The 12,982-nt window shown below is 40.1% G+C and overlaps 1 protein-coding gene across 5 annotated transcripts in view; it reads left to right on the top strand.

The window, feature by feature from the left end:
- The window catches only part of mbd2 (methyl-CpG binding domain protein 2), a 63,165-nt gene extending 50,687 nt beyond the window's left edge, over nucleotides 1–12,478 (top strand). For all 5 annotated transcript variants that reach the window (XM_035991462.1, XM_031287308.2, XM_031287309.2 and 2 more), the window contains one exon: nucleotides 11,737–12,478. The gene's annotated coding sequence lies outside the window, so the exon portion shown is untranslated. The remainder of the gene's footprint in view (nucleotides 1–11,736) is intronic.
- Nucleotides 12,479–12,982: the final 504 nt, after the last annotated feature.

The raw sequence follows: 12,982 nt of genomic DNA, 5'->3' as shown, positions 1-12,982 counted from the left end.
TTGGTTGGGGTGGTGGATTGGTCAAACACAGGTTCGCGTACCGCTTGTCACGCTTGCTATAGTCATTTTTTTCTTTCCTCCCTCGTCATAGAACCGTACGCCCACCCACGACCCCTTCCTAAACTCAACCGTCCCGTTCTTTCCGCGTGAAACGGAACTGTACGCCCACCCACGACCCTTTCCTTAACATAAATGCGTCAAAATGGACGGCAATAGTCCCGACCAAGCGCGTTTACTTAAAGCGCTAAAGGAGACTTTTAGCGTCAATAAGAACGACAAAGGCACCTGACCAAGCGTCCATATTTTACGAGATGGGTGTGAGAACGTGTTAAGTATTTTACGAAAATAGTTCACCGAAACGTGTTTCTGATAACATTTTAAGCGAGAAATAGGCCATGCAGTTGCTGAATCTGTCTTCATTTCAGATCGACAAAGGTCAGTTTGAAAGATTTTCGTCTACTTCTACTGGATAGTCGCGTTCAACGGATTAATTTGCATAAAGATGGGCATCGGCCAGCTTTTGGAATGCGCAGCATTTTTTCAAATGCTTTGCGGGCACGTTGAAGTCGCTTGACGTCACCCATAGGAATAGAGTGGAGTGCGGTGCGACAATAACGTCGCACGGTCAAATGGATCTGTACCGTAAGTCTTCCACAAAGCGAGGGAAAACACTGGCAACAGTTGTTACATAGAAAGTGTAATTGTCTTTTCGCCACCAGTCGTCTTCTTGAAATGGTTGTCGGTAATGTACAAGGATGCACATAGGATTTACTGGGCTGATTGCAAAAAAAAAAAAAAACAGTTAAGGTCCTTTAACCTTTCCTAAAGCACGCTATTAGCTCCACTACTGGTAAGCTCTAAGAATGGTTAAATTATCAGCATTTGTTTGTCATGTCCAAGCTGCAATTGTGTGTGTGTGTGTGTGTGTGTGTGTGTGTGTGTGTGTGTGTGTGTGTGTTTTGTGAGATGGATGGTGTGTGTGTCCCTTCTCTCTGATGTTTCCTCTAAAAGCCGACAGATAAGGAGTCGTTTTTTAAAGCACATTTGTTTTCCGGAGAGGGAAAATCGCCCATTAATGCAGATTTATGCAGATTGGCTGGATGGAAGTCGTTTGGGCGAAAAGAGCCGCTGAGAGTCGAGGAGCGATTACTAATGGGTTTTTATAGTTGGACCAAAGAGAGAGGGCAGCGGCCAGCCTGTGTGTGTGTGTGTGTGTGTGTGTGTGTGTGTGTGTCTCCCGGGCTGCGTTCTAGCTGTTGAAACAACGATTTGAAATCGTTGCCGAAAGACCGTTCACTTTGTTCCCTGCTGCTGTGACTCTTGTTGCCGCTTCTTGCTTATTTATATCAGTTTGTTTTTACGGCTAAATTAGTTCTCGTTCTCCCCTTTGACTTCATTTTCGGCTCTTTTTTGGAAACAGGAGGGTACAGCAGGCTGCAGTCACACGCCGATGCTTTTTCTACACTGCAAAAATAAAACGAGAAGGGGAAACAAGTCCAACGCCTTCACTGTGTTGTTAAAATCTGTTTCCAACTGTTTTTAGTTTCACTAGACTTGCTCAGATCCTTTTACTAAAGTGAACAGTACCACAGTGAAATACTCCATTACTCGTAAAAAAATTGTATACGTCGTTATACGTTGTGCGTTGATGTTCATTTTTTACAAATGTTCAGCATCAGTTTGGTCCACTAAAAGTGCTTTATTTTGCCAGTGACAGGCTCAGATTAATATTCTCAGTGTCTGACAACATTATGGAAAGGATCCCTTCAAAGATAGACCTTTAAAACCTCTTTGAGACCTTTCTGTTTAATCAGAAACAGCTCTGAGGATGCTAGCGCTAAACCCACCAGACTCCATTTAAAAAAGCAATACTTTTAGCATGTATAGAGCCAGCATATTTTCACATGTAAATCAGTAAACTATGTGTTTATTTCAACCAAAACTAGAGTTGTGATGGTTGGAAAAGTGGAATTTAGTTTAGTTTCTGTTGACTTTGAATGAAGTGTATTGTACTATGCTAAAATTACTGTTTATTTACATGCAGTCTGGTTGGTTTAGTGAGGTTTTTATGTTTTTAAAAAGGATCTTACTCTCTAACAGAAAGGTCGACCTCCTTAGAAATCCTTTCCATAATGTTGTCAGACACTATTAGAATATTAATCTGAGCCTGTCAGTGGTAAAACGAGCACTTTTGTGAAGGTAAATACAAGCTGGACAATTGCCCTATTAACTTTCATTGTAGCTTGTTTCGCCGTTGCCAACTGCAGCAATCTTGCTTAATACTGGACCAATGTCAAAGATTGTTGTTCCCATCAGTCACTTAGACACAAAAACATAGGACAATAGGGTCCAGGTTTGAAAAAAAATGATAGTTACCCTTTAAGTACAAGCATGGCTCTGGGAATGGGAATGGGAATGGCAATGTCGGTTGGTTGGTCTACCACTTTGGTCCAGACGTCCATATGTTAACACTTATTGGATGGATTACCATGACATTTTGTATAGACATTAATGGTCCCCAGATGATGAATCCTGCTGACTTTGGAAAACCTTTTCAATTTCATTGGCTGAATACCTGACTGCGAGTGCAAAAGGGGAAATAAAAGGTTCAGTCCTAAAAGCTCCACCTTTCCCCACCACTATTCTGATTCATAAGTGTAGGTCACGCACAGAGATGACACTGAGATCCATCTTCTCATCTGCCTCTGGGGATGACGGGGAAGAAGGCTTTCACTAAATGTTGCGCTGTTTCTTTAAATGTGCAGACGGGTGTTTTTATCTGATCGAGACTAAAGATTCACACTGCTGACTGAGAAAAGGCCGTTTGATACAGACACATAAACATAATAGCCTGTCTGTGTCTGTGTGTGTGTGTGTGTGTGTGTGTGTGTGTGTGTGTGTGTGTGTGTGAGATTATTAGCTGTGTATCTTTTAATTTCCAGAGAGGCTGATTCAGACCCCTGTAGCATTTTTCAGCTGCTGGTAATTAGTGGATGTTGAGACACAGAGAATTATCTGCTTCAAAGTCATTCACAAGGCAGATAATTGCTGAGTGTGTGTGGGTGTGGGTGTGTGTGTGTGTGTGTGTGTGCTTACAGGCACTGTCAGTCAGCTGAATTGCCTCGATTATGCAGCAGATTATCAGGATTTTCTAATTATTAGGGAGTAATTAAGACCGAGTTGAGGATTATCAGACTTAAACATGAAAACAGGAGGAAGAAAGCATTCAGATACAGACACATTAATACGCTGAAAACAGTAAGACAAGGGAACACTAAAACAGTGAAACAAAGAGTTCATCATAAATTGTGTTTGGTGGAATTAAGCAACATCTGCATTCTCCTAGTGGAAGACTTAGGAATTCACAATGGCACAATGGAGGATTCAGAATGGAAAGAATGAGGTAATCAAAATGTAAATATGGAAGGGATTCACATTGCACAATGGAATATTTAAAACAGAAAGGAGGGATTCTAAATGGAAAGAGGGTGACTAAAATGGCCTAATAAAGGATTCAAAATGGAAGAAAAAAGGGATTCAAAATAGCATCATGATCTGATTAAAAAATGATGCCATAAGAAAGATTTGAAATGGAAAAGAGTAAGGATTCAAAATGGCACAACAAAGGAAAATGGCACATCAAGGGTGTATTCAAATTAAAAAGGAGGGATTGAAATGTCACAATAATGGATTGTAAAATGTCACAATTAGATCCAGCCTGGCTGTATATGGAGCAGTGTCATGTTACCCTGCCTCCTTAGCGGCACTTATTTATTGTTCGCTACCTTTGCCTTTACATTATGCAAAGGAAAATCCCAATTGTTACACAGTCTCTTAACCCTTGTGTTGTCTTCCCGTCGACCATGCAACTTTTTTTTTTTCCTGGGTCAAAATTTCAAATTAAAACTTTTTTTGGTGACGTTTTTGTCACTTTTTTCAAAAAATGTCGTCACTTTTTCCCGATGTTTTTGTCACAAATATCCAATGTTATTGTCGATATTTTAGTTGATTTTTCTGCACTTTTTTTTGACGTTTTTGTTTTTTTTTTCCAACATTTTTTGTCACTTTTTTCCAAAAAAAAAAAAAGTCAAAACACTATAAAATTGAATAAAACAATGAAAGTAGTGAACTGATCATTTATTTTACTTGTGAAGAGTAATGGTTGTATGGAACCATCCACATTATGTTTTTGGACAATTTGGTTGAAAGAAAACCCAAATTTCTGATATAGAAACTTTTAGAAAATGGGTCAAATTTGACCCAAGGACAACAGGATGGTTAAATATGGTCTGCAATGAGGCAACAGTTTGGATGGCAAAGTAATTCTCTTTTTGCTCCTCTGTCCCCCAACCACTTTTTTGTCTGGGCGCCTGGGTAGCTCACCTGGTAGAGCGCGCGCCCATATATAGAGGTTTACTCCTCGACGCAGCAGCCACAGGTTCTCCCCGCCCTGTGGCCCTTTGCTGTATGTTACCCCCCCCTCTCTCTCCTCTTTCATGTCATCAGCTGTCCTATAGAAATAAAGGCCTAAAAGCCCCCCCCCCAAAAAAAAGAAAAAAAGAATCCAACATCCTTTCCTAGACTGCCGGCAGCACATCCTTTGTTCTCCTTCGATCCCTCAGCTAAAGCAGCAATATCCGTTGTATGTGATTATTGTATCTAGTTGTCAGAACACTTCCCTAGTCAGTGGCGCCGACGGCGGTAATCCTGTACGTGCTGTGCGTACATTTTATTTCTGTGAGACATGCAACACATCTAATGATGACAATGCGTAAATGCGCACAGGAGCAGCAGCCGACAGCAGCTCTGTTCTGCTCTGTTCACAGTAATCGTTTTCTCATTAATTATACATTATTTCACCAACAACCCATCCACTATTAATCACAATGTCCATGTTTATGACTCGATCCGTAGACAAACTGGTTGCTATGGACGCTGAGTAGTATCGCTAAACATGGACATGAATATTGCGGTTATGAGGCCTATGCAGTTTTTGATCATATTCGGGGTGTGTTTACATGGCACAAAGAGAAATCAGGTTATTCATATCTCCGTACAGGCTCACCGACAGCTGTCTGCTCTGAGTGCATCCACCTCTCTCTCTCTCTCTCTCTCTCTCTCTCTCTCTCTCTCTCACAAAACACTTCAGTAAAATATTCTCAAGGACTGGTCATTGTGATATGAAGAGTACGCTAGGAGCACACTCTCATACACATCAAATATCTGAAAACAGCTGGTTTCTGGCACAGTAAACCGCTCCAGTGGGCGGGCGGTTTTTGTGCGTACGATGAAGTAGAATCCTGACGGCGCCACTATCCCAAGTTACTCTGAAATCTGCTTGGGAGAAGGATTTGGGATTGGAAAGATGCCTTGCTGAATGTACATACAGCATCAGTATGCATTAGGCATGGGTCTGGGATCCCTAAAAATTCCCCCCAAGAGCAAGCATTTGGTGCGACAGTGGCGAGGAAAAACTTCCTATAAACAGGCAGGAACCTTGGAAAGAAGTAGACTGAAGGAAACCATACTTTTTTTTCTGTCAATTCGGACATTTTCTCCATGCCGGCATTTGATCGTAAAGGTTTTTTTTTCAACCTGGACCCTATTGTCCTATGTTTTTGTGTCTAAGTGACTGATGGGAACAACAATCTTTGACATTGGTCCAGTATTAAGCAAGATCGCTGCAGTCGGCAGCGGTGAAACAAGCTACAGTGTAAGTTAATAGGGCAATTGTCCAATTGTCTAAGGAGGGCGACCTTTCTGTTAAAGAGTAAGATCCTTTTTTTAAACATAAAAACATCTGCGAAAATTGCTTTCGCTAAAGCCACCAGATTCCATGTAAATAAACAGTCATGTTAGCATCGTAAAATACACTTCATTCAAAGTCGACGGACACAAAATAAAACTATGAAAAGCTGTTTTGGGTCGTCTTTCCACTTTTCCAACTTCATTTGAGTTGTGGAACAGCAATGGTGTTGAAACTATGACAGCTCTTTACATTGAGGGAATATTCCCCTCCTTTGAACAGTTGCGTGACAAATTCCTCCACAATCTTAGATTTTTTTTTTCAAATCTGTTCCAAAATTCCAAAGATTGTTGTTCCCATCAGTCACTCACACGTAAAAACATAGGAAAATAGGGTCCAGGTTGAAAAGAAAACGGTGGTTACCCTTTAACATGGGATTGAGAATGTGCGGTACAGCTGAGAGGACAGGGAAGCGCAGCCGGAGGAGAACATCATAATATTTGATATCACTCCTGCTCCCCTGCTGTGTGAGTGCTTCACTCTGGTGTTTTATGTATAATTATAATGTTTTCTGTGTAGAAAGGGCCTCGGCAGATGAGCGCTCCTAATTATTGTAGCCCCGCCCCTCTCGTTAATGCAGCAGGAGGGAGGAGGTGTCAAGGGGTTAATGGAGAAGCTAATGATTAGCATGGAGGCTCTCCATATTAATTAGACTTTTTTTTTTTTTTTTTTTTTTTTTTCGTCCAGAAGCAGATGTTTATTGTTCCTGCAGGAGAGAAGAAATACAGCAGAGAGACCGTTTGTTTTGTAGATAGTTTTTATTAAGTGGGTTTTATTAAGACAAGCTTAACAAGTCAATTTGGGTTTAATAGAGGAAGGAGGCAGGAGGCGGAGTTTAGTTCAGAAGGTGTCTGCCAGGAGCCTCACAATTATTTTCACACGTTATCTGTGAGTGGGAGACAGATCAGTGTGGACCTGAGTGCTCATTAACACATGAACACGTGTTGGTACTTGCAAGGGTTCTTTCTCACCTGATCCATTCCCTAGCCCCTAAACCTTATTCTAACCTTAAAGCTATAGTGCGTAGTTTCTGTCGCCCCCATGAGGATTTCTAAGCAATGACAATGTTGCATCCACGTGATCTCGCACCACTCCCACCCCTCCTCCACACAGTCGCTAACAGAGGTGGCATTTTTTAACATAATCGGCATTGGCCAATATCCCAGTATATCAAGCCGATTAATAGGCAGGCGCATCTGCGGGCAGCCTAGTGTCAAAAACATGAATAGGCGACATTTTTTACAGCATGCCTCCAGCCCCTCCCCTCGTGAAGTCTTGCCGTGTGTCTCGCGCAAGGGGGTAAGCTTCGCCTCAGAGCTCAAATCTCCTATGGCGCCATTTTGATGCTACAAAGCGATCACCCGACGTTAGCATTCCATTGACTGCCATTCATTTTGACGTCACTTTGACCGCGAATAACTTTACATCTGAAGCGTTTAAAGACTTTATTTGTCCATTGTTTATTTCTAAAGAAACACAACAATGTATAAAAGGCTCCATTACCTTGTATCTCACGTTATGGCTCTGTAGCAGACGTTTTTGTAAAAATAGGCTAACGATTGTGTCATAACCACGAGACTTACTGTCTCATAGTAGAGGAATTACCGTATAGTACAGGAGAAGCTCGCAGGCAGTTTGGACTTACATTAGCTGTTTAAGTGTAATTACTAATGTTAACTAGCATTTTAGTTATCAATAATTAGCCTGTGTCTATGTTATCTCCTTACATATACCTACGTTCTCCTTCTCTGCAAGATTCGGAATGATTGAGATTTCTCTTGGCACAGCTACAAGAAGACTTCCAACTTTCAGACTCGTTGCTCACGTCACATTTACGTCGTTTCTCTCAGTTGGAGGCTGCTCAGTAACACTCAGCGCTCACCAGAAAAGTGCTTCTAAAGGCCTTCACTGGTCTCCGTCCAGAGCAACGGGATCTGTTGGTCCATTCTTATATACAGTCTATGGTCTCGCGCAGTCACTTCAGGTTCAGACGCTACCGTTAGCAGTAGCATGTTGCTGGTGTTCTTGCCTTGGGATTAACTGTACTAATAAAACCGTACAAAACACCGCGGCCACACCGCTGTGGAAGCTCCCCGAATGTCATTTATCAGAGTCTGGTTGTTACCCCTGTCCGTGGCAGTCTCATCCACTACGGAGCTAACTGGAGCTAACCGCTAACGGAGCTAACCGCTACGGAGCTAATCGTTGCTAACAGAGCCTTCAGTTCTCCGTGCCTGTATCCATTAACTGCATCTATGGACTTGAGCACGAATAAAACCCTTAATTTTATTAAATTGGCTGGACGAGTTTTAAATTACAGCCAAGAGTTGTTTGAATGACAGAAATCTGCTCAGATAAGATCCTAATGAGGTCAACAGGACATGTAACAGTAGGGTCCCCAAAACACAGATAAAACACTTCAACAAATGAACAATGATCTAACAAACAGGTGAACAAGAACTGACTTTAGAGAGCCCTAGTCTGATGTGATTCAACAGGAGTTAGGTGTTGAGATTAATAATATGTCACTTTCTGTGAAGCAGATTTGTATTCTCAGAAGTTTTTCATTGAAAAGTTTATTTGACAAAGTTTATTTTCTTCTTACCTGTTTCGTTTATTTAATATATTTTTCATACATTATTTATACAATATACAGTATGTTTTTACATTATACATTTTTAATTGAAGTATACAAGTGTAGATTGGTGAAGTGTTCAATAAATGTTTTTGTTGAGAAATTCTGTGTATATTAGTGTTACATTTTATCTTTCAAATAGAGGTTTAAAAATAAGCACATATCGGCCAAATATCGGCCAAAATAAATCGGCAGCATTAATCGGCCATCGGCTGACCCTGATTTCTAAAGATCGGCATCGGCCAGAGAAAACCCATATCGGTCAACCTCTAGTGGAAAGTAGCGAATTACAATTACTCATGTTACTGTGATCTATTAAAATCTGTCATTTTACATTAACTTAAGTATGTTTTGTTTGAAGTATTGTACTTTTAAATCACAATATAAATCACATCATTACTGAGTTAAAATAAAAGGAAATCAACAAAGGTATCTAACGTTGTTTTGCGGCATTGCTTTGGCAAGTATCTGTCAAGAAAATCGAAAATGCCATATGGTTTTGGGCCCTTATCAAATCGCAAAAGACTGTGATTGAATGAAATATGTATAAATCAGATATTTAATAAGTATAAATATAAAAAAGTCTATATCTCCCCCCGCTGTTAAAAATAAAGTTAGTAACTTTGACTCTGAGTACATTTTAAATGAGCTGCTTTTTACTTTGACTTGGGTAGATTTTTTTACCGTTACTTTTACTTGTACTTAAAAGGTGCTCTAAGCGATGTCACACGTTTTTTAGGCTACAACATTTTTTGTCACATACAGCAAACATCTCACTATCCACGAGCTGCCTGTCCCCTGAACACTGAAAAAACGCAGTCTCTGTAGACAGCCCAGGCTCCACAAACGCCAACAAAAACAAACTGTGCCAACCTGCACCAAACATAACAAACAGTGTTCCAGCATTCCAGCCAATAACCGACAAGAAGGATTTGGGGGTGGGGGGTTAGTGCGCGGAAGGGAGTGGGAGGGGACGGGATGAGGAGGAGGGAGGGGCGACAACAAGAAGTAACGTCACCCAACATCGCTTAGAGCACCTTTAAGTAAAAGTTCATAAAAGTAATGGTACTTTTACTTAAGTATAATATTTTTGCACTCTTTCAACTCTGGTTGCTACTAAGCCAAGGAGGACACGGAGATTTAAAAACACATGATGGACTCTTCAGAAGAGGTCATTATCTTCACTCAAGTTTCTGCGCGGGAAAGTCACCGGACGCCACAATCTTCTGAACATAGTCATACTGAGAGATACAGAGAGAGTTGTGTGGAGCGGATAGTCTTAATTAGCTTTGTAGCAACTCATGTGGGTGGCAATGGCTTGAATGTAACAGACATTCATTAATATAAAGAAGTTACGCACTAAAGCTTAAACCCTAAAAAATGTTCTTGTCTTCCATAAATGTCCAAAAATCCGGCATACGGTTGAACGAAAATCTAAGACCAACACATGAGTTGTAAAGTAAAATATGTTTATTTAACATAATTAAAAAGAGACAAACAAAACCTAAAGGAAATATTTGGAAGCTTATATAGGGTTTGCCAGTAGGGCTGGGCAATATATCAATATTATATCTACATCAATATATGAGGCTAGATATCCTCTTAAATTTTAGATATCGTAATATTTTTTTTAAGTTTTAAAGGCTGCATTACAGTAAAGTGATGTAATTTTCTGAATTTACTAGACTGTTCTAGCTGTTCTATTATTTGCCTTTACCCACTTAGTGTCATGGTTGTGTATGTTTCAGTTTCCTGTTTTATTTTGTAGGCTGTTTTCTGCCATGTCATGTCTTGTTTTACTTCCTGCCTTGTGTTTTCCAGCCTTTGTGATTGTCTGCCCCACCCTGATGTGTTTCACCTGTTCCTGAGCCTTGTGTTACCTGTCCCTTGTTTCACCTTGTTACCTTGTGTATTTAGTCTCTGTGTTGTCTTTGTCTGTTGTCAGATCATTGTATTGTATTGTGAGTGTAAGTCTAAGTCTACGTGTTCCGTTTTTTTCAATTCCTGGTCTTTTGGTTTCCTCAACGTTTTGGACTGTTTTTGCCTGTTGTCTTCAGGACTCCTTTTGTTGTATGGATTTTATTGTAGCTCACCACTGCCTGCTGTCTCTGCATTTGGGTCTTCCATATTCTCTGAACCTTGTTACACTTAGTCATTGTATCCACATTATTGTTGATTATTTATCAAAACTCTCATTATGTGAATAATTTGTGAAAGCACCTATAGTCAACCCTACAATATCTCCATCGATGTATTTGGTAAAAAATATCGTAATATATGATTTTGGACCGAATGTTTTTTTTTTTTTTTGTTATTGCCAATTGTTCCGGACTTTTGACCTGGAATACAAATCAGATGCAGACTTTTGAGTGATGTGTTTGAGAACCCCTGCTGTAAATAATACTGTCTTGTAAGCCTGTTTGGGCTGGGCATATAATTTCTTTTTCATGCATGATACAGTAATAAAAAGTATTTATTCATGTATTCATTCATTCTCTATATTCTGGTATATATAAAGTATCTTAAACTTCCTTATTTTGTTCATGTTATAGCGTATTTTAGAAGTGTTTTCAAATGTCCCCGGTTTAGGGGCTCGGAAATGCCGGAGTAGGGGGAATGACAGGTGTAAACGTAGCAATAGATATTCAAAGCTATGTAAAGGTAGCCTAAATGACAACTGAGCAGTCTCCATGTGCTACTGTTGAAAGCTCCAGAACAAGCTAAGTGGACCTTACGTTTGGGTTTTTAATTTTTTGTCAAACTAAAACAGAAACCTGTTTGAAGGAACCAGTTCAGGCAGTTAGAAGTTAGAGGGGGAAATAGAGTTGTTCTAATAGTCTCCCGTGTTCTCTGTGGTAACAAACTAGTGCTGGGCAATACATCGATATTGTATAGATATTGATATATGAGGCTAGATATCTTAAATTTTGGATGTCGTAATATCCTGATATGACAAGTGTTGTCCTTTCCTGGTTTTAAAGGCTACATTACAGTAAAGTGATGTCATTTTCTGAACACACCAGACTGTTCTATCTGTTCCATTATTTGCCTCTACCCACATGGTTATTATATCAACATAACTGATGATTATTTATCAAAAATCTCATTGTGTGCATATTTTGTGAAAGCACCAATTGTCAACCCTACAATATCGCCGCAATATCGACATTGAGGTATTTGGGTAAAAAATATCGGGATATTTGATTTTCTCCATATTGCCCAGCTCTACAACAAACTACAAATCTGTAAACTGTTGCCAGTGACAATAACTGTATCTCTCTCCGTCTCTCTCCAGAGTTCCTCTGTTCAACCAGCCTTTAGGTTTATAATCATCTTCCTCTTAATCCAGACCACCCACAGACTGAAACTCTCCTGCACTGATCCGTTGTCTCGGTGGGCGATTGCGCCAACCGTTCCCGTTAAGGAAACTATTTTCAGGATGATGCCACACCGGACATCTATCAGCATTCGCAAACTAAAGGGATTTACCAGAGCAGCAGCAGCAGCCACAATGGGAGCAGCGACCACAGCAATACTGGCATCAAGCAATGACAAAAAGACCAGCAAGACCATCTGAACAGAAACGGCAACATAGAAACAAGCAATAAGTCGGGTATCTACCAGCCCAAAGCAACAACCGAAGCCTTTAATCCTTTGTGATTTATCATCCGTACAAACTTTACAACCAGCGCTTTTCTTTTAAGGCATTAGTTTTCTTTCTTTTTGATAAAAAAAAAGTTGATAAAAATGTTTTTTTTTTTTTTTTCTTTAATACTGAAGAGCAACGCCCTCATCGAACCTAAAGTCAGAAACTGCTGGACGGCTTTTGCTAACTCTTCTTGTGCTCTTTGGTGGTTTTGGTTGTTTGTGGTGTCAGATTGTCGTCACTTTTAAAGTCTTACGGGGTTTTAATTGAATAATGAGAATGTACGTGCATATCAAATAGAACAATTGCTTATTTAAGACAGATTTTATACCTTGAGAGAACATACGTGTACATTTCTTGGACTGGAGTAAATAAATGACTATATTCACAATTGCTCGTTGGTTAAATTTTTAAAAAAAATGTTTTAATCTGCTGATAGATGACCGTGTTACTGATGATTTTGACAATCAGTATTCTACACACTGGAGACAGGTCAACATTTTGGGCAATACACTTAAAGTTGCTTTCACACCGACCTCGTTTGGTCCGTTTAAAACTAACCCTGTAGCGTTTGGTCGGATAGTCCGGTTGGTTTTGGGCGGTGTGAAAGCTCACCCCAACTCTGGTCCACTTGAAAACGGGGGTCTCGGTTCTCTTCCAAGTGAACTAGAGTTTGGTTCACTTTAGGTGACAATGCGATCCGACCCAAATACAGGAAGTAAACCAAAAACAGAGTATTTACCAAGGGGGTAAGCGAGCATCCGGAAAGCATACCTCCTATGGGGAGATTGTAGGCTAACAAGCCATCACCCGCCGTTAGCATTCTTTTTTCTTTTTTTTTCTTTTTTTTTAATTTCTTTATTTGAAAGGGGACAGTGAACATTAATCAACATTA

Source organism: Sander lucioperca, chromosome 14 (genome assembly GCF_008315115.2).
Source record: "Sander lucioperca isolate FBNREF2018 chromosome 14, SLUC_FBN_1.2, whole genome shotgun sequence".
Classification (NCBI taxonomy): Eukaryota; Metazoa; Chordata; class Actinopteri; order Perciformes; family Percidae; genus Sander; species Sander lucioperca.
The sequence above is the reverse complement of the archived record's forward strand: the minus strand, read 5'-3'. Positions and strand labels throughout refer to the sequence as shown.